The sequence below is a fragment of the Phodopus roborovskii genome, unplaced genomic scaffold (genome assembly GCF_943737965.1).
Source record: "Phodopus roborovskii unplaced genomic scaffold, PHOROB, whole genome shotgun sequence".
Classification (NCBI taxonomy): Eukaryota; Metazoa; Chordata; class Mammalia; order Rodentia; family Cricetidae; genus Phodopus; species Phodopus roborovskii.
The window spans coordinates 2,740,711-2,767,224 of record NW_026125575.1 but is presented as its reverse complement, the minus strand read 5'-3'; the positions used below and the strand labels follow the sequence as shown (position 1 = coordinate 2,767,224).

The window sequence follows — 26,514 nt, the reverse complement described above, 5'->3', positions numbered from 1 at the left end:
TGTGTGGTGGGTGGCCAGTTCTGGGAAGTTCGCTGTTTGAACTAGAGGAGGGATGGACATGATGCTAGATGGTCACAGTTGTGTGTTGCAGAGTGAGGCTGGGTCTGCAGGGGCCCTTGGGAACCCAAGGCAGGCTGTGAGGCACGCAGTGTCTTTGTTCTTACCTTACTGCCTGCCTTTCCCTTTAGCTTATAAGAGGGAAGGGGAAGTGTTGCTAATTCTGATCTGGCACAGGTGCCCTCCTGTGGCCCTGCTCAGCCACGGTTGCCTACAGACTGCTCGGTTTGCAGAGAAGGCACGAGCCTTGGGGGACTGATGGGAGATGTCATTCTGTATATGTTTCTCATACTGGTTAATAATAAAGAACTGTTGGCCAAGCTTTGTCTGTGCTGAAACACTAAACCAAGTGCTCGTGGGCCAACCCTGTGGCCTAGATCAGGCATCTCAAGGTGGGGAGAACTGTATGTGTGTCTGAGCTGGCAGCAAGAGCCAGCAGGGAAGGACAGCGCTGGCCCTGGCAAGGAAGGAGAGCCGGGTGCCAACTGTCCCCAGCCTTGCTTTGTGTTTGCTTTCTGGGGGAACATTCCTGTGGAAACTGTGACAAGCCAGGCCAGGCAGGTGTGGGTCCTGCCAACCATGTAGCTTGGCTGGCGTGACTCCAGACTTCTTGGATTGTACTTTGTGTTGCTTTTTTGGGAGAAAGCATTAAGTATATTGTCTTAAAAATACCTTATCAGCCTGAATCCATCATCCACCAAGCTCTAATGATAAAGGACAGTGTGTGTGTGTGTGTGTGTGTGTGTGTGTGTGTGTGTGTGTGTGTGTGTGTTTAGTGTAACCAGACACACAGCACTAACAAAATGACAGACACAACTGTCACCCTCCCCTCAGCAGAAAACAAGTCTGGAAGGGAACCACAATCACTCTCTGGCTTATTGTCTTCCCTAACTCCAACCTGCTTTCCCAACCTGCAGTGATAGGCATATTATTAAGATAATAGCTTTCCATTCTTTGGGAAAGAAAAGCAATTTAAATGTAAATATAGATATTCAGGGCTTGATGTACGGGAAAAGACAGTATTTGACACCTTTTTCTAGTGCAATTAGGTCTAGGAAATGGCAAGGCAGGCTGGCCAAGTGCAGCAAGCCTGGGTGTTTGCTGTGGCTGACAGGAGTCATAAGAAACACAACATCCTGTTGCTGCTGGCCTGGATTACTGTTGTCATGGTGACTGTATAACTCAGCCTGCCAGCTGGTGGAACAGAGAGGCGTGGCCAGGCTCAGTGAACTTGGACAGGTGGTCAGGGGGCAGGGTGTGGCCTGGAGTCCTGGCTGCCTGTATTCATACATGGAGTCTCTTTCATTCTCCTCCCTTTTTCTTAGGATAGAGGCAGACATGTATAATCTTACTAGCTAATCTGCGTGTCTTAGATACCTACAGACCTTGAAAAAAAAAAACTTAAAGTGTTTGGATGGAATGAGGTAATTTATAAAGAATGTCAAAAGCTAAACATAGTCAATTTACATCTGTTATCTAAAAAAAAAAAAAAAAAAAAAAAGCAAATGAAAGCAAAGAAAGGGCTAGGGGTAGGGGTGTGGCTCAGTGGTACAGACCTACTTTGTATGTTCAAGGCCCTGGCTTGATTGTCAGTAAGGTTAAAACAAATAAACACACCTACACAAACAATAATAACAACAACACAAACAGCGTTAGTGGGAATTGGGGGAAGAGGAGGGAAGGTGAAATGTCTCGGTGCTGTGAAAACAGTGTGGTTGCTCATTAAAAGTTACGCATGGGTATGAGTCAGCAATCCTGCTCCGGGGCATATGCCTAAAATAGCAGCAGAAGAATATATACACACATACGTGCCCACACTTGTGGGCACTACAGCACTGCCCATTATATCCCCAAAATGGAAAGGCGGAGAAAGGAAACCTGGTCATGTACACAGTAGGGTATCACTGACCCAGGACATCGTGCTCTGTAAAATAAGCCAACCACAGGAAAAGACAAACGCAATAGGGTTTTTTTCCTTCACTGGTTCCTAGAGCAACAGATTCAAAGACAGATAGTTAGATGTTGGGAGATGGGGGTTGGGGAGTTTTAATTGGTGAGGGGCTTCAGTTTAGGGGATGAGAAAGTTCTAGAAGATGGTGTGTGTTGATGATTGCATGGCAGTAGTATTCCTAATGCCACTGAGCTGTATACTTGAGAATGGTTGGGAGGGGAAACTTCACAGAACGAGTATATCATTGCCATCGTGTGTGTTAGCTCTCTATTGTTATGGCAAAATAATAGCAAAAGGAACTTAAAAGGAGGGGAATCTTATTTTTGCCTTGTGGTTTTAGGGACTTTAGTCCATGGGAGTGGCTTTCTCGACCTGTGGGCCACAACCCTTTTGGCAGACCTCCAGCTCCAAAGATATTTACGTTACAATTTATAACAGTAGCAAAATCGCAGTTATGAAGCAGCAACAAAAATAGCTTTGTGGTGGTGGGGGGTGGAGTCACAACAACATGAGGAGCTGTATTAAAGGGTCTCAGCGTCAGGGAGGTTGAGAACTGTTGCTCTATGGTCAGCTGTCCGTACTCCTTTGGACACAAGGCTCCACATTTTCATTTCTACCAATACATGGACCAACCCATTGATTAGGGCAGGGTCCTCAGGATCCAACCATTTCTCAGTGATTGACTCTACCAATGGGGACCAACCTTAAACATACAGGTGTTTGCTTTTGGTGACGCTTCTCGACAAAAACCACACTATCCCATAACCGGAAGCACTGGAAAATGTAAACTCTGAAATGGTGGTTTGGTCATTAGAGGAAAAGCTGTTCTGAGTGTTTTGCCATCCTGGAGTGGGCTGAAGAAAACAGAGTTTAGACGACGCAAATGGGATTCCCAAGTGTGAGGAAATCTGCTTCTAATGACGTGGGAGTGAGTTTTCTTCCACCACTAGTAACTCTGAAAGGTGCATCAAAAACTAGACAATATGTCCTAAAAAGGAATCCCATGAGCGACAAAGAATTAAATCAAATTTGCAAAGATTAAATAGAGGAGCTTACATTACACCACTGTCTCCGGGCTGCACCAGTCCCGACCTGTAATCTGACTCATGAGATAGACATTCTAAGAAGCAATCCACGATTATTAATGAATTAATCCAAACTATTAAAGGATGCTTCCAGCACAGATAACTACGCTGCAGTGATAACTATGTTAATGCCAGACACGGCAGATGTATCATTAATATTGAAATAAGAATGTTCTAAAAACGTTCGTTGTTTATTTATACGTGTATGGGTGTTTCACTTGCATGCATATCCATCGGTGCGATGCGTACATTCAGTGCTCACAGAGGCCGGAAGACGGCATGGGATTCCCTAGGACTGGAGTTACAGCTAGTTGTGAGCTACCATGTGGGTGCTGGGAACCAAGCCTAGGTCCTCTAGACGATCAGTCAGTGCTTTTAACTGCTTAGTCATCTCTCCAGCCCCAGGGAATGCTTCTATAGTTAGGGTACTAACCACGTTTCTTGTTGCTGTACCCAAACGTGCTACAGGGAGCAACTTAGGTGAAGAGCGGTTTACTGTGTATGGCTTACAATGTAAAGGACAGTCTGTTATGGTGGGGAGGTGTGGTAGCAGGGACCCGAACGAGGTGGCGCTGCCTGGAGTTAGGGTAACTTCTACCTCAGTTAACCTAGGTGTGCCCAGAGTTCTGCTCTTTGGGTGGTTCTAGACCTGGTTAAGTTGGCAGTCAGTATTAGCCATGCACTTCTGCTTTATTCAAGATGCAGATATTATTAGGTAGATGTTAGAAAGGGAGTGTGGACAGAGAAACCCTGTCTAGAAAAAAGAAAGAAAGAATGAACGAACGAACTAATGAATGAATGAATGAAAGAAAGAATTGGAGTGTGCCAAAAGCGCCTAGAGCAGCATTGTGTGAGCCGAACCCTTTGATTTGGTGATGGCTGTGCTGATGGGAAGGGAAGGGCTCAAAGGCCTCGCCAAGATATGGCTCCTTAAATGGATAGTCACTGTCACTTTGCTTATATTTTTCTGTTTTTCAAATGTTTTCTTACAGACATGTCTTTATTAATGTGGCATTTCAAATTCTCAGGAAGGGAAATTGTGATGAAGTTAATGTATTTAAGATAGCCGGGCATTGGTGGCGCACGCCTTTGATCCCGACACTCAGGAGGCAGAGGCAGTCAGATCTCTGTGAGTTCGAGGCCAGCCTGGTCTACCGAGCAAGTTCCAGGACAGCCTGCAAAGCAATACAGGGAAACCCTGCCTCAAAACTACCTGCTCCCACAAAAAAGAAAAAGAAAAAAAAAAAAAAAAAGAAGATACGTAGATGGGTCCAGTTCAATGACCTTTGAGTCTGCTAGCTTTTAATTACCTAGTACCTGAGTGTTTAAAATAAAACAGTTAATAATATGTGGTTCCACTTTCCTGGCGCCGCACCTGACCAATGGGCACTTAAAGAATTTAGCCACCCCCCCTCCCCCGTGTCCATGTTGTCAGCACACATACTGAAGCTGGACCGGCACAGAGAAGGTTAGCATGGCTCCTGCGCTAACACGTAAATTCATGAAGCGTTCATTGCACATTTACATAAAGAACAGAGAACAGCCACCTCCTCCCAGTGGCCCTGAGCCACACAGGTGCTGTAAGTGCTGGGTGGCCAGGAGCGGAGGGCTTCGGGAAAATTCCACCCGAAATGTCACCACCGCTGGCTGTTGTCCACATCCGGCTTTGGCTTCATTTGTATTCTGTGCTCAGCAAGCCGGGAGGGCTCCCTCTGCTGAAGGTGTTTACCGAGGGCAGTGAGCCATCTCAGGAGAGTGGGAACTAGAAAAGCTGCGTCAAGGTTTACATGCCTGAGTGAGAGCAAGAGCCAGTGAGCAGGGAAAGGCTGGAAGCCCCTCTTCTCCCTGGCTCTAACAGTCGGAGCGCGCACTGAACAAAGCCCTGGAAAGCCAAACAGGTTGGAAGAGGAGGAAGGCCATAAGGGGGGTGTACTGCACAGCTGTTCTTGGGGGCTCACTAGCCTACTTCCAATCTTCAGGCGCTTCTCTTTTCTTTCTGGATAAGCTATTTCTATTCCTGTGCGGACTTTAAAGGACCCGAGCCCCCGCACCCCCCCCCCCAATCTCTCCTACTGGCTGCTGGCAGGATTTCTACCTCAGCTCTAATCTCTAATAAAATTGCCCTTGAGCTCCCTTTTGAGTCCATTTTTTAAAAATTCTTTTATTAATGAGACTGAGAACCCCCAAGAGACACACCATTTCCCTGGTAACAGAAATGTTTGTGTGCCAGGGTAGAAGAAATTCTTTGTTTCGTCACTGTCGATGAAATGAACAAAACAAAACAAAAACCACAGAGCGTTCACCTTGGACTAAGAGAGGGTTTATTCTGGAATTTGAATGATCATGGCCCTGGGAAAACAGATTTAGGTTACCCCAAATTCTGTATTCCAGTGTGAAAGCACTTCCATAGTTTTATAGAGCAGATCAAGTCATAAACTGAGGCCAGTTTAAAGTGCATTGTTAGGGACGTCAGCAAGAGAGCTCCAGCGAGATGGGGGGGGAGGGGACTCCGCTATAGGCCTCAGCCACTAGCTGATGACAGCCTTAGCTTTTGATTGGTAGAAGCTAGTGGTCTGTTAAATTAATAGATTCCAAAGATTCGTATATTAGTCACAGGATGTTAAGACACAGAGTCGAGCGAGGATTGGCTGTTCAGCATACCTCAGGGCAATCAGCTTCTGGGCCTGTAGGTTGTAACCTCTCCATGGCACTGCAGCCATAATCAGCCTGTCTTGGCAGACACAGCTTCTTCCCAGGGATTCTTGTTGACATCGCCCATCCTTGGGCCATGGCTGAGACTCATTTACCAAAATTAGTGTGCTAGGGAAAAGTAAACACGTTTATTTAATATTAGTGGTACCTGGCCCAGGAGCCTTCAGCAGTGAACAAAGGCATAGGGTCTTCTGTCTTTCACGGGAGGACGAATGGTTCTGTACCTACTTCTGTTCCCAAGATGCAGGGCCTGTGGCCTACTGTGTTGGTTCCCTTGCCTTTAAAGAGAATGAGGAAACATGATCGGTTTGGGAATATCTGTTTACAGCATGGTCAAACTGGGGAGAGAAAGAACTTCATTTCTTTCACCTGGCAATTTATAGAAAACCATGAGACAAAGGCCATGGATAGCACCTTCCTGGGAAGGAGGAGGAGAGGGAGAGAGCGTAGAAATCAGTGGGAGGAGGAGGGTTGGGATAAGCAATGTGAATGTGAGCAGAGTACAGTTGGAGGCTAGGGTTTGGTAGGGGACGGTCACCCATCCCCAATAGACAAGACAAGTTGTGTCGGCTCTTATTCCTTGTAAACGTAAAAGGGTTTGGAATCCCCATGGGAACAACTGTCTGTGCCTCTGAAGACAGATCTAGGAACATTTCACTGGAGGGGAAGTCTCACCTCGCATGTGCATGGCGCCAACCCATGGGCTGGCGTCTTGGACTGAAAAGAAGGAGAAAGCATCTGAACACTAGTGTTCATCTCTCTCAGCTTCCTGACACTCCAGATGGGTGGCATGAGGTCTTCGAAGGCCAGTGTGAGCCACTGCCTGCCAGCATGCTCACCCCACTGGGATGAACTGTGCCCCTTGGACTGTATGCTGAAATAACCTGTCTTGTCCAGGGCTGGAGAGATGCCGTTATCGTAGAGAATGTGGGTTTGAGTCCAAGCACCATCTGCAAAACTCAAGGTCCAGGGGATCCAGCGCCACCTTCTGACTTCTCTGGGCACAGACAAGTGTGTGATGCACAGCTACAAACATACATGAAACGAAACAAATAAATCTAAGTAAATAAATACAAACCAGCCCTTTCCTTTAAGCTGCTATTATTAGATATCTGGTCACGATAATAAGAAAACCACCAAGCACCAGACAGAGAGGGAGGAAGAAATACATGAGCAAGGAAGGCCAAGACCATGACAGAGAAATCTACAGAGACAGTGAGCCAAACTCGTGGGAACCCATGAACTCTAGACCTACAACTATGGAGACTCCAGGGCACCGAACTAAGCAGACTAAACTGTGGGAGACAGTTGTGAAGCTTGGACTATCAGAGAAGCCCTGGCAGTAGGACCATGATATAATCCTGGTGCATGAGCTAGCTTGCTGGAACCCACTCCCCATGGTGGGATGCCATGTTCAGCCTTAATGCATGGGAGATGGGCCTGGCCCTGCACGAACCTATTGTGCCAGACTATGTTGACTCCTCATGGGAGCTCTTACCTGTGAGGAGGAGTGGACTGGGGGTGGATTGGGGGGAGACAAGGGGGATTGGGAGTAGGTGACGGGGTTGAGAGGAGGTGTGGGAGGGAGAACTGTGGTTGGAATGTAAAATGAAATTAAAAAATAAAAAGAATAAGAAAAGTAATCACTTCACCCTTTAGACTAGCAGGTAAAGAAAACAGGCTTACCGAGTCTTCCACGGGGAACATTAGGCTGGGTAACTAGAGCATCGCTTTCTGTGTGAGGCAGCGGTCTGGGAGGGAGATGAGAGCTGCGGGGAGACTCTCCGTTCTGGGGAAGTACCTGTGTGGGTACTATGATCATCCCAATGTGCAATTTCTGCCACGTGAATTAGGGCAGTCCAGATCGGTGGTGTGGTGTCCTTGGAGGCCAGTGTGAGTCACCGCACTAATTTCCAGTTTGCAGTCTTTGCTGCACAAATACATACAGTCTTCCTGGTTAGTCGGTGTTTGGTCCTGGACAAAGGCTCTGGACACAGAGCGTGGCTCTGCTGTGTCTGGTTATAGCATTCCTGGTGGCACTTTGGATCAGGCTTATGGGGAACACCCTGATGGAAACCCTGTCCAGTTTTTCTTTGTTTTTTTGTTTGTTTTTTAGTTTTTGTTAATAGCCTTCCTGCCGTGAACAGAAAAGGCAATGGCTTACTTCTTTGCCTTCAGCCAGAGTACTAACACAGAACAAATATGGGGACTCCAGGCTCTCATCCTGTATCCAGTTCCTTGGGGGCCTGACCTTAGCGAGGGTTACCATGACCACAAGCAGCATGGGGAGGAAAGGGTTTGTTTGGTTTGTACCTCCACAGCACAGAGCATCACCAGAGGAAGTTAGGGCAGGAGCCTGGAGGCAGGGGCTGATGTGGAGGCTAGGGAAGAGAGCTGCTTTCTTCTTATATCTTGCTCACTTGCTCAGCCTGCTTTCTTACAGAACACTGGACCACGATCCATGGGTGGCCCCACCCACAATGGGCTGGGTCCTCCCCACCAATCATTAATTAGAAAATTCCCTGCAGGCTGTCGTACAGCCTGATCTTATGGAGGCATTATGTGCACCTGTGTTTTGCCTGCACAGATGCCTGTGTGGTGTGCCTAGTGGCCATGGAGGCCAGAAGAGGTCATCAGATTATCTGGAAATGGAATTACAGACAGTTATGAGCTGCCATGTGGGTGCTGGGAGTTAAACTCAGGCCCCCAGGAAGACCAACCACTGAGTCCTCTCCCCAGCCCCCTGTCTTTAGGGAGTTTTTATAGTAATGGAGTGAAGAGAACCATCGTATCATCCATGAAGCTGTCAGGTGCATTTGTTACAGCAAAGGGAGTCTGTGGTGTGGGCTTCCCACGCTGTCTGAAGACATTGTTAGTCTCCCGCTAGTAGAGGCCAGTGCTCTGTTTGGTCATTCCCAGAAGTCTTACCAAATGGTCATAAGGGTTAGCTCATGTAGAGGTGGCTGTTAAGGGGCTGGAGGTAACCCAACGTACGTTGTCATCCAACTCTGGACCTTCGACATTCCAATCTCTACACAACCACAGACATTCTATTGGCCTCGTAGTGGCCTTTAACGTGGGTTTGGCTCCCCCTACTCCAGGAACCTCGATTCATACTACCTGCAAATAAAACAAACAAACAAACAAACAAACAAATAAATAAAACACAGGACAGGATTAGGCAGATGGCTCAGTTCGTAAAGCACTTTTTACACAAGCGTTAGGAATGTGTTTAGATCACCAGAACCCATATAACAGTGGGTACAGTAGAGCATTCCTATAACTCCAGGGAGGGAATAAGAGACAGAAAGATCCCAGGGGCTTGATGGACAGCCAGTCTAGCTGAAGCAGGTTCCCTGAGAGACCATGTCTCAAAAAAAAAAAAAAAAAAAATGAGGTGGAACACTCTACTGTCAACCTCTAACTTCCATATGTGCCCACTGGGTAAGTGTGTATAGAACACACACACACACACACACACACACACACACACACACACACACACACACACAAGCCTAAAGAGCTTAGTCGTGAGGATAAGATTATAGTAGTACTGGTGTGAGCATTAGTCCGTTCCACTCGCAAATTCCAATTAATCAATCCCCCCAAAAAGGGATGGAAATTAATTACTGAATTAAACCATGTGAGGCTAAGTCTAATTTGGCGTATTAATGGGGGGGGGGAAGCTCTTTAGTTCCGAGCCTTCAAATGAGTAACTAGATGCAAATCGTGGCTCATTTTAAAACATTTTAAAACATACATGCCCCACCCCATGACAGCGAGGATAGCACGGGCCACTCGGTTCTGGAGACTGGGTGTTCCTCCTCCTTCAAAGATGTTTTTTCAGGAGTTTGCTGGGGTTGGGGTGGGGTGGGGGGGGAAGCAGGAGGGACGTGGCCAAGTTCATACCCGCTCTGCTGCTCCTCATCCGTATTTATTTTATAGCTGCATGTTTGAGGAGCCGTGCTGCGTGGTGTCGTGTTTTATGGTTCTCCGGGGTGTTTGGCAACATCGCCGCAAAGTGAGGCAGATTGCCTTACAGGATCAGGGTCATAGTCTGGTGCCTGCTGGGGCTGCCCAGGCTACTGACCCTGTGTGTTGCAGCATACTTCACATGGCACACACTGACCCTGCTTCCTGGCAAGTCTTGTGCCACGAATCTTTGTGAGACCACAGGTCATTTCCTTATGCATTCTGGGCTGGCAGTTGTTGGTGGATCCTGAGTGGTGGAGGACTCTGCTTTCACAGTTATCATGGAGCCACGGCGAGCTCACTGTCTGGTGGCCTTGTGACAAAATGACAAATGCTAGAGATGTGGTGAATTTCATCGTTCTAAACTGAACCCTGGGAGGCTCATCCAGGGAATTAGGCTCCACTTGCTGCCTAGGTCTTAGGGGACTTGCGGCGTTCCCTCAGTTGGGGCGATAGGGACAGAACTCTGAGCACCGGCCGTCTGCTCCGTGTGGCACTGGTTAGTGTCTTGTCCTCAGACCTCTTCAGTCGCCTGCCTTACCAGCACCGTTTCAGACCCTTTTGGAGTTCTCTGGGCTCAGCTCCCGGGAATGCTACCACATGCTATGTGCATCAGCTTGGATTGTCACATTGCTGTTGCTATTTGTAATGCTATTCGTATTGCACAGCTATTTACATCTCATATCCCGAGGAAGGCAGGGAAATTGTTAGGTGAGGTAGGTGGTTGGCTTCTATCTGCTGGACATGGCTGGGAAGAGAGAATCTCAACTGAGGAATTCCCGCCATCAGACTGACCTGTGACCCTGTCTGTGGGACACTGCCTCGATTGCTAACTGACGTGGGAGGGTCCAGCCCGTTGTGGGAAGTGCCTTCCTTTCCTTGGCAGGTGGGCCAACGCTGTATAAGAAAGGTAGCTGGAAAAAGCCGGAGCCAGTGAACCGAGAGGCTGTGCTCTTCCATGGCTTTCCCCAGTGATGGGCTGCAACCTGTTCTTTCCCTAAGTTGGTTTCGGCCAGAATGTTTTATCACTGCAACCAAAAAAGCAAACTAAGGCAGGAGTTGGAACCACAGGGTGGGATATTGTTAAGCAGGGTGTGGCTGTGTTGTCTCACTGGAGGATTGTGGCGACAGTTTGGACTTTGGTCTAGAAAAACTGTTGCATACTTAGAGCTTAACGGGGTATTCTGTGGGAGCTTGTAAGATAAACTTTGGAGGAAAAACAAACCAGTACAGACCCCCAGCCATCCCCTGCCATCCGCAGGGTGTGGGATAGAAGAGAAATCGGAATCTCTCAAAGCTTCAAGGCTGTCCGTGTGACATTCTGTGTTAATCTGTGGAAGTGAAGCCTGTGTTTCACTGAGACAATAGATACTGGTCATTCTGGTCAGCTGGGGCTGAACGCTCAGCTGTCGTAGCAAAGACAGTCCTCACTCAGGCAAAACCTTCTGGGAAGTATTTCTCTAGGGTCAGCACATGGAGGTCAAGGCTGCACACCAGGCTGGCAGCAGAGCTTGTAAATGATGAGTTGAGTCTCCCTTGGGGTGTTGGTTCTGCGGGCATGAAGGTGTCATGGAGAGCAGCTGACAGAGCCGGAAGCTCCCTAAAGAGAGGCCACGAGAGAGTGAGGGGACAGTAGAAGCTCCAGGGTTGAAGTGGTCATGGGGAGAAGCTGAAGTCTGGCGTCCATGGCAGGGTCAAAGCCCTTAAGGAGCCAGGAGAGGCCGTTGGAGATGGCGCGGCCTCAACTGCAGTGGCAGCTCCGGTACACTGGAGATACCAGGACTGCGGATGACCGCCGAGGACAGCAGCATGTGTGTAGCAGAACCACCTGGAGGCTACAGAACACGTTGTGCATGTTGGATGGCAGAGCCAGAGAACTTGAGACCGATCAAGCCGTTTGGAGCCCAGAATATCGTTAGTGAGCCCACAGTGTTTCTGACAAAGGTAAACTGAGCAAGGCAAGGAGAGAAGCTGGTGAGCAGCATGCCTTCACGGCTTCTGCCTCAAGCTCCCGTCTTGGCTCCCCCCAAAGATGGACTGGAACTTCCCCTTCCCCAAGTTGTTTTTGTCAGTGTTTTATCACCGCAACTCAAAGCCAACTAGGACCGGATGAGCAGTCGTGAGCACGCTCACGCTCGATCCCCTCTGCTCCTGTGGATGTGATATGATGAGTTATTTTAAGTCCCTTCCACCTTGACTTGCTACCATAGTCTGGAACCTGAAATTGTGAGCTAAAATAAACGTGTTCTCCTCTAAGTCACTGTTTTTCCCCCCAGGCTATTTTATCATCGCAACATTAAAGAAACTAGGACAGCATGTAGGGATAAGCAAATGGGCAAGTCTTAAGATTCCCTAGGAAGCACAGGGGAGCCTAGAGAGGTGAACCCATACCTGGTAAAGAGTGACCCAAGAATGGGGGAGAGTCGGCATGCAGGGACTGGACCTGGGTAAGCTGTGTCCCTGGGAGTAGAGGAGAATTAGCATGGAGGAGACCAGCCTGGGGAAAAATCCCTGCCTGGTACAATTGCCATGGAGACTATTGATTGGGAGCAGAGGCAGGGCGTCCACTGACCAAGACCTGTTATTTGTTTTTATTTATTTTGTAGTTGGCGAGACCCTGTCTGGCGAGTTTCCTGGGTTTCCGCTGGGTGACTAAGCAAGGGATAATGCACACTGGAGGTCTTTAGTGTGTTATGCTGTGGTCCCACCTGGAGATGGCTCTGATGAAGGAAATGGCCATGCTGATATGAGGTTAAACAGAGCTCCTTGTAACCGTAGACCAGGAGGGACCTGGATGTGCTCGCAGACTTTTGCAAAGGACTTTGCAGGGCCATCCCTGCATGGGCCACACGTCCTGTCCTGAACTTGCGGGGGCCAGGGTCTCCCTGCATGGCACAATGGGATGTGGAGGGGAGGTGCTTCTATTCCACGGCTTTGGGCCTGAAAAGTTTGAGAAGCTGCCCCACCGCATCAGCCCTGCGAGCTTTGCAAGGACAGGTGTCGAGGGGCACGAGACAGCTGACTGAGACTGTTCTGTACATCATCCAGCCTGTTAAGTTGTCAGTGCTACTGCGTGCTGCTTGGTAGCCCGTCAAAGCCCGAGAAAGCCACGAAGCCCTGCGCTCCCCTGCTGCCAAAGGAGACTGCCATCCACCAGCTCCTGTTGGCAGGACCAGACATCCTACGAGAGGGTGCCCCTCTTCTTGCTAGGCTGTCCCTGCTCCGGGTGCATGTTGGATGCAAGCATCAGCATTTGCTGCTACACAGTCCGGAGCAGCATTTTCCACTTTAGCTCTAGCTGCTGGATGAATTTACCCATCTGTCAATCGAGCTCCTCAAACCGCCGGTTTAACAGGAGAAGATAAGGAACTGTGTAACAGAAACCTCGTTTGCATGCTTTCCTTGGTCTACCTCACAATCCCCCAGGGGCAGGCTCACTCCAGTTGCCTCTCACAACCATCCTTTCTCATGGAGCCTGTCAGTTCTGTGCCAGCAGGCTCCTTATAGTCCTCCCAGGGTTCTGTGACTTGTAGCCATGGTAGTCATGGTCACAGAAGCTGTCTGGGAGGACAGGCAGCTCGTGGGTCCAGCCCACAAATGCAGCATCTCACATGTGCAGTCTCTATCTGTGGGGCATTTATCTGTTTCTGCCACCCTGCCTGAGAGCCAGCCGAATCAGCTTTTCCATGAAATGGCACATTTAGATGGGCTGTCTGCGGACCTAACTGTGTGTCTTCTCTCTAGGATTAGGTTTTGCAGTGATTGATGGCCAGAAGTTGGTGGGCTGCTTGTGGGGTTCTGCAAGAAAATAGAACAAGGGAAACATTCGTGTCCCATAGCTACCTGGCCACCTTCTGCCTCAGTCAGACCTGGTTTGTCACCCACCTGGATGCTATCAAGAAGGACACCCTGTTTTAAGTGGTACAGGGCCTGGGTAGCACAAATTAAGCAGACTGGCCACCATGAAAGGTGGCGCCCACCCCCCCTCCTGTCTTCTGTTCCTACCCTGACTCCATCTTCCTAGTCGCACGTGCTTTCCTCTCCTCCCCTTCTTTTGGATGCATGAAACCTTTTGTTTTTAAGATGCTTGCAGCCAACTTGTTTTCCCAAAAATTAATACTTAAGTTGTATTTACCATTGCTGACTGTTATATCGGTGAGTGATCTTTCGAAGCCAAGTTTAAATTTCTAATGTGTACACTTCAGGGCCACACAGACCCTCCTGATTCTTCTTGGGACCGGTGTTCCAAAACGTGTTTTGCAGTTTACAAAGCCTCTGTTTCCAGGGAGTAGGGGAACCTTTTCTCCATTTTTCCCGGAGCCCGGTTGCCATGGAGATAGTGCATGATTATGGAGGAAGGAGGAACAGGGAGTGTACACTTAGTCTCTCTGATCTGCAGTCTTATTCCGGGGATGAGGGCCGGGAGGGATAAGGGATGAGCTGGGACTCCTGTGTGTGGGTTCTGGTGTCAGCTCAGGCCCATGGCTCTGTTGTAGGTGCAACTTGACAGGACAGGGTCCTTCTAGGATGCTTTGTTTAGTGAGGGCAGTGAAGGATGGTACGTTTTCCATTGGTAGTGCTGTCTGCCATTTCTTCAGCTCCTCTTCTGAAGGACTCTTGAGTTTACACCTGCTGCAAAGCTAGAGAGATCTGCTAAGTTCTGTTCTCATCTTGGTTCATTTTGCTAAGGGCATTGGAAATGGGTCCCTGAGACCACCAAGCTGTTAATATTTTTTTAGCCATAACCGAGAGACCAGATGATGAATGAGTATCAGTGTCACTGCACAGTCCAGGAAGCCCTTAAAGCTGAATGTCGAGGTAAATGTAGGGACTGAGGATTCTGCTCTGGGCTTGTGAATGTCTGTGTGTAGCTGGACTTCGGGAGTCTAGTCCGTGGTGCGCTGTCCAGTGTGTGGTAGCTGGCTCCCTGTAGCTATAGCCATGCCACACCATGATTCAATTGTATGAACTTTCCCATGTGGCTGACTTCCAGCCATGGTATGGCCTCAAAGCACTGGGGTGCAGGAGTGTAGACAGACAGCTCCCAGACCCAGCACATGCTGTGACTAGCCTTGGGAATCTCAGATGTGCAGTTACCATCTGAGAGACATTTGTTTATGATACCTTTGGAAGTATAGTTCCAAGAGAAGTAGCATTTGTGACTGTGAATCCACTGGGGGAGGCTGGTCCATGTGGCTCTGCCACGCATGCAGCACACACCCTGAGTTCCCGACTGAGCTGGTGAGAGCAGGGGCTAAGCTGGAACTTGTCTTAGTCTGGCCTAGGTCCCAGTGTTCTGTGCTACTCCATAGTCATGTCAACAGCCAGCATGTACTGTGGGGCTTGAAGGGCATTAAGCTGGCAAGGTCACTGTGTTTTCGTATATATTATTGTTTGTTTAGATTCCGCTGCATCCTGAGCTGTGAAGGGCAGGCATGGTCCTCACTTACCAGAAAGCAAACTCCTCCTCTTCGGTGTTAATTGCTAGTGACACACTGGCAGAATCCTACCCATGAGAGGTCTTCTGTTTCTTCCTCTGAGTGAACTCCCTACATGCTTTGCCCAGGCCATAGGATTAATGTGCGCTGTGGACTCTCTGTGAGGATAACAGCACAGAGAGGAGGAGGTTATTTACATGTCCTGAATTAGTCACTTTCCTGTTGCCACAACAAAATATCCGACAAAGTCAACATAGGGAAGGAAGGGTTTATTTTTGGCTCACAGTTGGAGGGTGGATCCACCATGGTGGAGAAGGTGAGTCAATATGAGCTTGAGTAAGCTGATCATGTTGTATTTGCTGTCGAAAAGCAGATGATGGTGTTATTCTGCATAGCTTTCCTTTGGGCTCTTTATTCAGTCAGGAGCCCAAGAATGGCACTGTCCACACATAGGGTGGATCCTTCCAGAAGAGGTAGCCCAGTCTAGAAACTGCTTCAAAAGTTGTGACTGGAGATTTGTTTACAATGGTAATTATATATCAATCAAGTTAAGCAATCAAGATTAATCCACAGGCTCCATTATTAGTATTTACATGAAGAGTGCCAACACACACACACACACACACATGCACACGCTCACACAAATGCACATGCACATAAGCATACCACGTGCATGCATGCACATACACACATGTACACGCTCATACAAATGCACATGCACACAAGCATACCACGTGCATGCGTACACACACACACACATGCACACGCTCACACAAATGCACATGCACACAAGCACACCACGTGCATGCATTCACACACACGCAGCATTCACACACACACACATACATACACATGCACATGAACACACAAATACACATGCACACAAGCACACCACATGCATGCATGTATACACACACACACACACACACGCACGCACACACACACACACACACACACACACACACACACACACACACACACAAGCTATCTGGAAGAACAGCTCCCAGGCTGGAAACGGAAACGCAGCAAACTGGACTGCTTTGTGACCGCTTTGTATTATCCCTTTCTCTTGAAAAAATGAGTCTGAGCAGGTGGGATGAACCAGTCATGTTACCTTCAAGTCAGAGAGATTGGCTAGAGCACTCATTTAGGAAGTGTTCGTGGTCGCTTTAATGTTCAGGAGTCAGTTTGTGTTGGGGGTGATCCATCTCCTTACCTTGTTCATCTGGTTTGAAATCAGTTGTGTGGACCTTGGGATGCTCTCTGGGAAAATCCTGCGCCGGATTCTCCCTGGGGGTGGGGTGTTTTCCTTTTCTATTCTTTCCTCTACTTACAAAAGAAATAAATCGGATTTTGTTAGCATAAACTGATACTTTAAAGAAGTGTGTGTGGGGGGTGGGGGAGAGTTATAATGCCTTGAACACAGAGAACGTTGAAATTTGGGCCATGCTTCTCGGCTTCTCAAACCTAAGATGCCTGAGCAGATTTATCTGGCTGTTACCCCAGGTCCAATCTGACCATGCAGAAGACAGGCTGTCAAAGGTCAAGCTCCCAGTCTTCTGAGCAGTGTTAAGTGGTGAAGGAATTGAAGCAACATAAAATGAACGGAAGCCTGTTAGTATTGGTGTCCCCAGGCCAAAGTCCACGTTTGAAGAGGACCATGCTCAAGTCTTCTTATGCTGCCAGGGACCCTTGCCATGGGTACTCATTGTCCCCAGGATATTTGTAGGGCTAGAACTCCCATCTATGAGTAACGTGACCCACTCTCCCAGTATTCCCTGGCCATCCACTAAGATGCCTTACTCCCATTTCTTACGGTTCTATGTGGCTGTAGGACCTATAGGGACAAGCCCTGTGCTGGGTGTTTCACTGTTTTACACCATGATGTGTTTCAGTTAGTGACGTTGGGATTGGGTCAAGTTTGTCTACACCTTGTAATGCCATTGCCCTTCCCCCCCCTTTATGTAAGCTTGCCCTGTTTGCTTCTGGACCTGTCCCATCAGTGAGGACGCTGCATTTTGAGTTCTGCTTGCCAGTTCCTTGTTTGAGTTTGCAGAGGTGAGAAGGGCAACGTTATATTAAGCACTCAACAGCTTCCCTGAGATTCTAAAATGCATAGCTATGATTTCTAGGAGTCTGTTCTACTGGCTCTGTCTTAGCTCTCCAGCCAGAAAGAATAAAGTTTATTAAAGCTGTTTCCCCCTGGTTGGTGACATAGAAAGCTATAATCATATTTTAATATAACTCGTGTCCAAATGGAATTTTTCTGTTTCTACTTTGTTATTTCCCCAGACCTCATTATGATGACGGTGGGGGAAATCCAGATCCTAGCGCCTAAGGCTTTTCTCTGGCTGCACGGTGCAACTCGCTGGTGATCTGGAAGGCTTTGCTGCTGTTCTTACTTTTTTGAAGGGAACAGGAATGTGCTTTAAAATGGTGTTAGGAGGGGTTCTTGGCAGGCAAGGATGCATCAGCTCATTCTCGTCTATATGTCCCCTAAAAAACACAGACAACACAACTAGACCCAAACCATGCATTCCTGGGTCTATCCCTTGTGGAATACTATGCTCAATTTATCAGTATGAATGCTACTCCGGGTGTGTGCATGTGTGGGCGTACCTGGGCACATAGTTGTGACCCCCGGGTTCAAATACAGTAAGTTGGAAGTGAGAAATAATAGGACTAGTCGGATCTGCCTCCAGTCTTTGCTGGGAAGTCGCTTCTCACATTTTTTTCTGTAAAATGAAGCATTGGCTGCCCACAAGAAATATGTGGCAGCTTTTAGAAAACAGAGGCATAGGCTGCAAAGAGCACAATGCAACCAGAATCTCCAGGGTGACCTTTTCTTTCCTACTTTTTGTAATATCCCAAAGGTGACTCTAAGGAGGGTTCAGAGCTGAACCCTGCCAGGTCAGATGATCTCTATGAAGCCTTCTAACTCTAAAATTCCCCATGATGTGTCCTGAGCTGTCACTGTGCTTTGTGCAGGGAAGCCTAAGGCATAGAGAGGGCGAGTGAGCTCTTGTTACTTCTCTGGTTTTAAGCATGAACATTATTAGTGTGGAAGAGGTTTCTCTGTGGTTATGCAAATCAATGCAAATGAGTACTTTGCCATTGAAGACTTTGCAAATTGCCATGCAAAATTGTTTTAGGTAAATAACCCTAGTCTGAGTGACAGTATTCTGTGTTTTATTATTAAGTACATTAGCTAAAATACATGAAGACTATAAAAAATGCTACAAATTATTATAGATATTTTCTGGTACCTTAGCATGTTTTGTAGATTTCATATGAATTATTTTATTGGAGTCATATGAGGAGGAACTCAGAATAGATTTAGACAGGACTTGGTGGGAAGGCGGTGTTTCTTCAACAAAATTCAACTGATGGGTTTATTCAGTGTCTATGTATAACAGGAAGGGAACCTACCCACAACCACACAGCTAGTTAGATCTGTGTTCCAGATTGTCGCATAGGCAGCTTGGTTCTATTCTATAATCTGAGCTACCCTCTCTACCTAGCTCCTAAGCGAGCTGTTCAACTTTTTTGAACCTCAACTTCCATGTGTCTAAAATGGGGTTATTCAATAGCTGGTGATCATGGGACAAAGGCCGTAGTAGAAGCTGCCATGCAGACGAAATTCACTGAATGGCACAGCAGCTGTGATGACAGGGGTGATTGTGTGAAGCTGATGAAAGAGATGCCTGTGGTGATTACACTGATTGATGGTGGTTATGACGGCAACCGCGGTGATGATGACAGTGAAGAGTATGGTGATGATGGAGACAGTGGTGATTCTGATGATGTTGATGATGGTGGTGGTGATGACAATAATGCTAATCACAGTTACAATTACGATGACGGTGAAAACGATGGTGTAGAATGAAAGATGAAGAGGAAGACAACGATGGTGGTGATGATGACGAATCCGTGGTTATGATGATGACAGAGATGCTGCTAACGATGACGATGAGGATTTCAATGACAGTAATGACAAAGGTAACGTTGATGGTTGTGAATAATGACAGTAACCGTAGTGACGATGGCTATGATGAGGATGTTGACAGTGATGATAGTGATGGTGGTGATGATGCCGACGATGATAATAGCAATTGTGACAATGTTGTTGAGAAAATGATGTGCTGTGCATGATGGTAGCAGTGATAGGAGTAGGAATGGAAGAATGGAAGATGGTTCTAGGGGATCACGTCCCATTTCACCTCTTAAAGCACTGGCCCTACGCTTGTATATTACAAGGCTGGGTCTGGTCCAGGTGTCTGGATCCACAGAGGGAGCTTGTAAAACTACAGAGCTCCACACCCTCTTCTAGATGGGCCATGTCCACGTGCAGTCTACAATGTCTAAACCCTTTATATCTAATAACTTGTGACGATAAGTTCACGCATTGTCCAGCTGATCACTGTGGACAGAGCTGGTCACTAGAGCTCAGTGCAATGAACAATACACTGTCGTGGGACTGTTGTAGCCTTCCCTGTTGCTGATATTTTCTTCAGTCGATCTGAGAGTCACACAGACTTGTCTCATGGGACCCAGGTACCAACCTCAAACTCATCCTTCAGCTTTCTGGGTCCCATATTTGTAGTAGGCAGCTTGGGGTCTCTTGGCTGTACAGGGTTCTGGTACTTAAAAGCACTCGGGCCACGTGTAAGGATTTTATATAAGAAACATGGCCCATGAGCAGAAAGGACACTTTTTTTTCTGAGGCTTTTGCTTTGGAATCCACTCTCAGAAGTAATACAGTAGCCAGTCTCTGTTCTTGTGAAGTTTCAACCTGCCTTACTGACAGAAGGTGGGTGAAATGTTTCTTTTTTATCAATGTCAGATTATACTTCACTAAGTGAAATTTGAGGACTGGATCATGCTAGTCCCCCCAGGGACTAGCCAGGACAGAACCAGATGCTCTCAGCCAACTATGTAACTGGTTGTACGCCTGCACTCTCATAGATTTCCAATGACAGACAGCTACATTTATGATGGCCCTCTGAGGAGGAGGAGACAGCCTCAATTCCCAAATATTGTCTATAAATGTTTGTTTTCATTTAACTGGGGTTGGTTATAAATGGATAATGGCCACAACCAATCTCTTTAAAGGTAAAAAAGGGAATTATGTTATAGGTATGCATACTTTGTTTTGGAATGGGTTTTCATTTATTGATACAAATTTAAGGTCAATTTTGAGATATGTATATTTCTCCTCTTGTTTAGGTATTGTGTTTATATAGCTCATTTAAAAGTATATAATTAAGTACAGAATATAGATAGTTACCTATACTAGTCAAAACTTATAGTTAGGTAAGTTAGGTTTTCTAGATATACAGAGATGTATTTGAGATGGATAGGCATTCTTCAAACCTTTCAAAGATCTACAGAATATAGCATTTAAAATGGTTTAGGATTTTTCTTAATAGTGAGATATAACTGCTTCTGGCAACACTACCTGTGTCAGAAAGGAAGATGGACATCAAAGGAAATGCGTTATGGAGTTTGTTTTCAATATGGCAAGACTAGCCATTTAGGCAAGATACTGCTCATGTCTGGACTGTTTGACTTTATGGTGTATAAACTGGACATGCAGGACCCACAGAAAAGTGACTGCTAAAACAAGATGGACATTGCTACAGAGTTCCTGCTTCATGGAAGAGTCTGCCAGACAGTCTGCAGGACACAGAGAAAAGTGACTGACAAACTGTCAATAGAGGTGGGACATTTTGAAATTTCTTACTTTGCTGAGGAGTCTGCCAGATACACTATGGCCTAAATGGAACATTACAGAAGAACTTTGGGTGACTGAATAGGCGAGTTGTCTCTGATATATATATATATATCTTTGATGGAGTTGAAGACAGATAGTTATTTCCTTAGGTAGGATTAAAGTTACATATAAGACTTTAAACTCACAAAGATAAAATAGATAATAAAATAATTTCTTTAAATCTTGCTAAATGTTAATAGACTATTGTTGACTGTGGTTCTTTTTGATAACTGTTTTGTTAAATATCTTACTATGTTAAAGTTAAAACCCTTCTTTTTATTTAGAGAAAAGAGGAGATGATCAGAGAGGTCATTCTGTAAATATGTTTCTCTTATTTGTTAATGAATAAAACACTGTTGGCCAATAGGAAAGCAAGATAGGCGGGACTAAGAGATAAGTAGTTTTCAGGAAGGGGTAGTAGGAGAGTCAACATGTAAGACCAAGAGAACAGAGGTCTGGGCCCTCTCTCGGGAAAGATAAGACCATGTGGAAACACTTAGATTAATAAAAATGGGTTAATATTTAAGACAGAGCTAGCCAACAAGAAAACAGTAACAGGCCAACAGCATTATATCTAATACAGCGTCTTTGTGTGTTATTTGGGGTTCGCACGGCTGTGGGACCAGGCTGGTGGGAAACTACTTGTAATACACCTGTCCTGGGTGAGACTGTGAGGCAGTTCAGACTTCCTATAATTTAACACTTTTACTTCAAGACTGTGCTGGTTTTTTTTTATATATGACATTTATATCTAGCTCATGGAGGATGCTGATGCTGTGGACAAGGGATGCTAAGACAGTGTGAGTGAGGAATGTTGATAGTAGGGAGGAATGGAAAAGGCAGGGCCAGCCTAGAGCTGGCCTCCTCTCCTGTGACCCTAGAAGGCTGTTCATCCCGGGACAGGAAGGGGCTGACTGTATGTTCATGTCCTATGCTTTCTGTTCCCTGTATTCGTGTGTGTGTGTGTGTGTGTGTGTGTGTGTGTGTGTGTGTGTGTGTGTGTGTATACTTTATGTACCTTGAGCAAGTCATCCTACTATCCTACTATCAGGGATCTTTTAAAGATTCAAACTTTTGGTTACATTTCTTGTCAGTGAATCGGAACTTTGGGATAAGGCTGGCCATTGATATTCCTAGGACCCACAAGTGTTCCCTTCTGCAGCCCGGTGAGCACCGTGAACTGGGGTCCTACATTCTCTGGGATGGATTCCCATGGACCTTGGAACTCAGGGCTTAGCCCAGTTTCCTACACGTTTCTCTGTGACAGGGATTCTGAGAACTGATATGCTTCAGGGGAAAGATCCACGGTGGTGTGGGGTCGAAGAAGGAAAAGGGAGGAGGGAACAAGGAGGGCTGCAGGGAGGTGATCACCAGCCTCCACTGAAGGGATAGTTGATGGTCTGTTGTGCTATCTACTGAAAAGCTGTATTACCGTAAACCCTGGTGTAAGGAGGTATGCAGAGCGTAAGGAGCCACGGAATTAATTCCCTCATCTCATCTCATCTCATCTCATCTTTTCTTTTTGGATTTTAGAGGCAGAGTTTATCTGTGTAGCTTTGGACTCTGTCCTGGCACTGGCTCTGTAGACCAGGCTGGCCTTGAACTCACAGAGATCTGCCTGCCTCTGCCTCCTGAGTGCTGGGATCAAAGGCGTGAGCCACCACAGCCTAGCTCTCATCTCATTTAAATGTAAGTGGACAACAGCTCAGACACGGGTGTGAAGCCCTTGCCGAGCACAGCAGTTTAGGAGATAATGATGGGCTCACTCAGCATCCCCAGAGCACAGCTCTGATACTTGGGACCACTGTCTCTTTTTCTGTCCTGTGATGATGCTGGGCATCTGTGTGCATCGGTGAGCATGTTTTCCTGGGTTGAGCTGCCTGGGGAGGAATCCAGTGGCATCCGCGTTACATCCCCAGGTAGCTCATGAAGCCATGATCTTTCTATTGGCTCCCTTTTCTTTCTGGCTGGCCCTTCCCTCTCTGGGCTTCACACAGACCCTCTGTCTGTCAAGCTGCCTTACTCGCCTGGACTCTCCTCCTGCAAGCACAGCTGGGTGGACCTCTGTCAGGTGGGGAGGGACCTTGGGCGGTAGCAATCTGAAGCACAGCAAGGATGAGGTACAGGGGATTGGTGCAGAACAAGCGCCTAGTCTAGTGTTCCCAGACAGACGGGAGGCTGAAGACAAGACCGACCGAGCTTCTCATTCCTGCAATGGAGTATGAATTCACTTGGCATAGGCAGCTGGAAGAGGACCCCACCCCACAAGAAGCTGGCTTCTCAGTGGGATGCTCTTGAGTCCTGCTGTCCTAAGGTCTCCATGGTCTCCCTTTTCCTGCTTCTCTGGGACTGGTCTTAGACCGAGGTGGTAGCCCAACACGTGTCCAGATAAAAGCCCCCCAGAAAAAAAAAACTTCTTAATGTTGCCTGTCAGTCATAAGAGGAACCATTCTTGGTTATTCGCCTTGATGCAGAGGCCGGTAAATACAGAGCTCCTGGATATAAGGTGTCATGAGACAATTCCCTTTGTGACAGTTTGAGTTCATTTCTGCACATTTTCTTGACAACATGAATGGTATGAGGAAGCAGCTGGATGTTTGTAATGGGCGTCCAATAAATTAGATGGAAAGCCACATAGATATACCTCAAGTGGGTAAATGTGGTAAATACATTAGTAATTACTAAAAAAAATCAAACTAAATGGTACACACACACACACATATACAAACACACACATATATATCCAGAAATTATGGGGTAAAAGTAGGCAGATCAGACCTTGAGGCCACCTCTGACTATACGGCCAGCCTAGGATACACAAAACTCTGACTCATAAGGAAAAAGTCATTTGTTTTGCTACTATCCTGTTCTCAGGATTTTACCAATCCCTTTAACGACACTTTTTTTGTTTTGTTTTGTTTTTTGTTTTGTTTTTTTCTTAATAAAAGTACACTTTGGTTTTCTCCTTTGTTCTTAGCGGTTCCGAACAGGTGCCTTCCGCCACACGTGGAGCTCTTCTGTTTTAGCACCTGCTGGCAGGTGTCTGCTCAGAGTGTTGGCAGCTCATGTGTGATTGCGGTGGCTGTCACGCTCGCTGCAGCTCTGACGGTTCAGGGACCAAACAGCGACGCTGACGGGCAGGGTGCAGAACATAGAATTTCACAGAGGTTTCGTTGACTTTCCCCACTTAAAAAGCGATGGTTTCTGTTAGGGGAAATCAGGAATTGAGGAGAGACAGAAGGGCGCCTCACCATCCACCACATTCACCACTTAGGGTATTTTCATAGCGTTTTCCTACACGTGGAAGTGCTTTGTGCATTTATAAACACACATTTGTCACAATCCCCCCTTTAAATTATGGAATTATTTTCCCATGAATCCCATGCTCTTCCAAAAAATTAAAAATAGGTTAAATGATTTTGTTTCCTGAAATTCACATCGAAATCATAACTGCCTCTTGGGGGGGATGTATTCATTTATTCATTCCGTTCTGTGATGAAATACCCTGGCAAGAGCCATTTGAGTGAGGGAGAGAGGATTTGTTTCTAGTCACAGTTCAAGGTACGATCCATCATGGTGGAGGAGTCAAGCTGAGGGGCTTGATGGAGGGTGGGTGGCCGGGCACACATCCAAAACCAGGACGAAGAGAGCAACGCTTGCTCGCTCTTGCTTAGCTCCCCTTTTCAATTTTGTATGATCCAGCATCCCGGCCAGGGAAGGGTGGTACCCACAGAGAGTTACTACTCTCACCTCAGCTGATGAAATCTGGGCATCTCCTGCCAGCGTTCCCAGAGCCCCATATCCCAGGGACTCTGGATTCTGTCAAGCTGGCAATTAACGCTGTCATACTCATGAACCTTTTCTTTCTAGTGTGACAGGTTTTATATTTGCTGTGAGTGGGAAACAATAAAGATTGAGGTGGACGGTATTAAGCTATCAGATGTAAAAAGTCATGACCAGTGTTTGAGGAGACTTTTGTTGAAATGCTGACAGTTTCCAGGTATTTCAGCTGGTGCTGGGATTTGAGTGTGTTTCCCAAAGAGGCAGCGTGGGGTGGGCAGTCCAGCTCAGACTGAAAATGCCACCTACCCTTCTAGGTGGGCTGAGGAGGAGGGAGGGAGAGAGGGAGAGAGAGAGAGAGTGAGAGAGAGCAGTTTCTGGCTCTGAGGTGGCAGTGGCGTGCTTTTGTCTTCCTCCTGTGAATGTGGCAGGCTCCTGGCTCCTTCCTCAGAGGTCTTTCTAAAGATAGAGATTTTATTTTATGTGCATGAGTGTTTATGTCCACCCCATGCATACAGTGCCCACGAAGGCCAGGAGATGGCATGTTATCTTCTGTTGCTGGCGATACAAGGCAGGTCCTTTGGAAGAGCAGCCAGTGCTCTTAACTGTTGAATTTCTCTCCAGCTCCTGCCTCATGACTTTGCCCTGTGTCCTGGGCCTTAGTCCCATGTTTTCCTGGGTCCCTGTTGGATCTCTTCTAGGATGGGTTGGGCTCCTGTTTGTCTCTGAAATGGGCCCAGAATCTCAGAGGTGTCTGGTGGGCTTAGCCTCTCTGCTGCACTGAGCAGTGTGTGTGCACTGAGTGTGGAGCTCTGCCGTTGCACACAGTCAGTCCTCCGTGGCCACCAAGTAGGTTGGCTCTCTTAGGAAATGTGGTCCAAGCTTCCAGTAACCAGAGCTGGAGCAGAACCCAGCGCTGGGCCTGAGACGATGGAGATTGGGAGGCTGCTGAGCTATTTCCTCCCATGGTGCTCAGCAGTGCTTGAGTAAGGGCCCCAGTGGAAAGCCACACATAACCAAGCAGCAGGGATATAGTCAGCCCCAAACGAACACACAGAATTATATTAATTCTGAAGTTGTTGGCCGATGACTAGGGCTTCTTATTGGCTAGCTCTGATTTAATTATTATTAACCCATTTCTATCAATCTGTGTATTTCCACGTGGTCTTACTTTACTAGAGAAGGGTCCACACCCCTTACCCCTTTGAGGTCTCACATGGCATCTGGCTCTGACTACAATTCCCAGAATTCTCCTCATCCTCTATCTTGCTTCCATATTGGCCAACAGTATCTTATGCATCAGCCAATAAGAGAAACATATGTACAGAAGACATCCCCATCAGTACAGATTATTGTCTAAGGCCGGGGGACGCTGCGGGTGCCCTGAGCTCCTCATTGGCACCTTAGCAGAGTATGCCCTCAGTGAGATGATGGAGGGAGTGAGGACCGTCTTGGAGAGCTTAGTCATGGCTGTGCACTTGGTGCTCCTGTGCCTTGGGTGCCAGAGCTGAGAGGAAGACCTCCAGGGATGAGTTGTGAGCCAAAGCCTCTTCCTTCTTTCATGCAAACTGTCAACCATCACTGTTCAAGCCAGGTGACAGGGTCGGGGGGACTGCGATGGGGTATGACAATAATGCCAACCAATGCATCTCAGAAGTAGCTAAGAAGTGGGGAATTTCAGAGAAGGGCCCCTGACAGGAAGGACTGCGGGGGTGTTCTAATAGTGAACATATTCTATCCGCAAAA

General features: G+C 47.1%; 1 protein-coding gene across 1 annotated transcript in view; it reads left to right on the top strand.

The window, feature by feature from the left end:
* Ptprn2 (protein tyrosine phosphatase receptor type N2) overlaps window positions 1–26,514 on the top strand; it is a 629,714-nt gene that overhangs the window by 65,591 nt on the left and 537,609 nt on the right. The gene's annotated exons all lie outside the window — the stretch shown is intronic.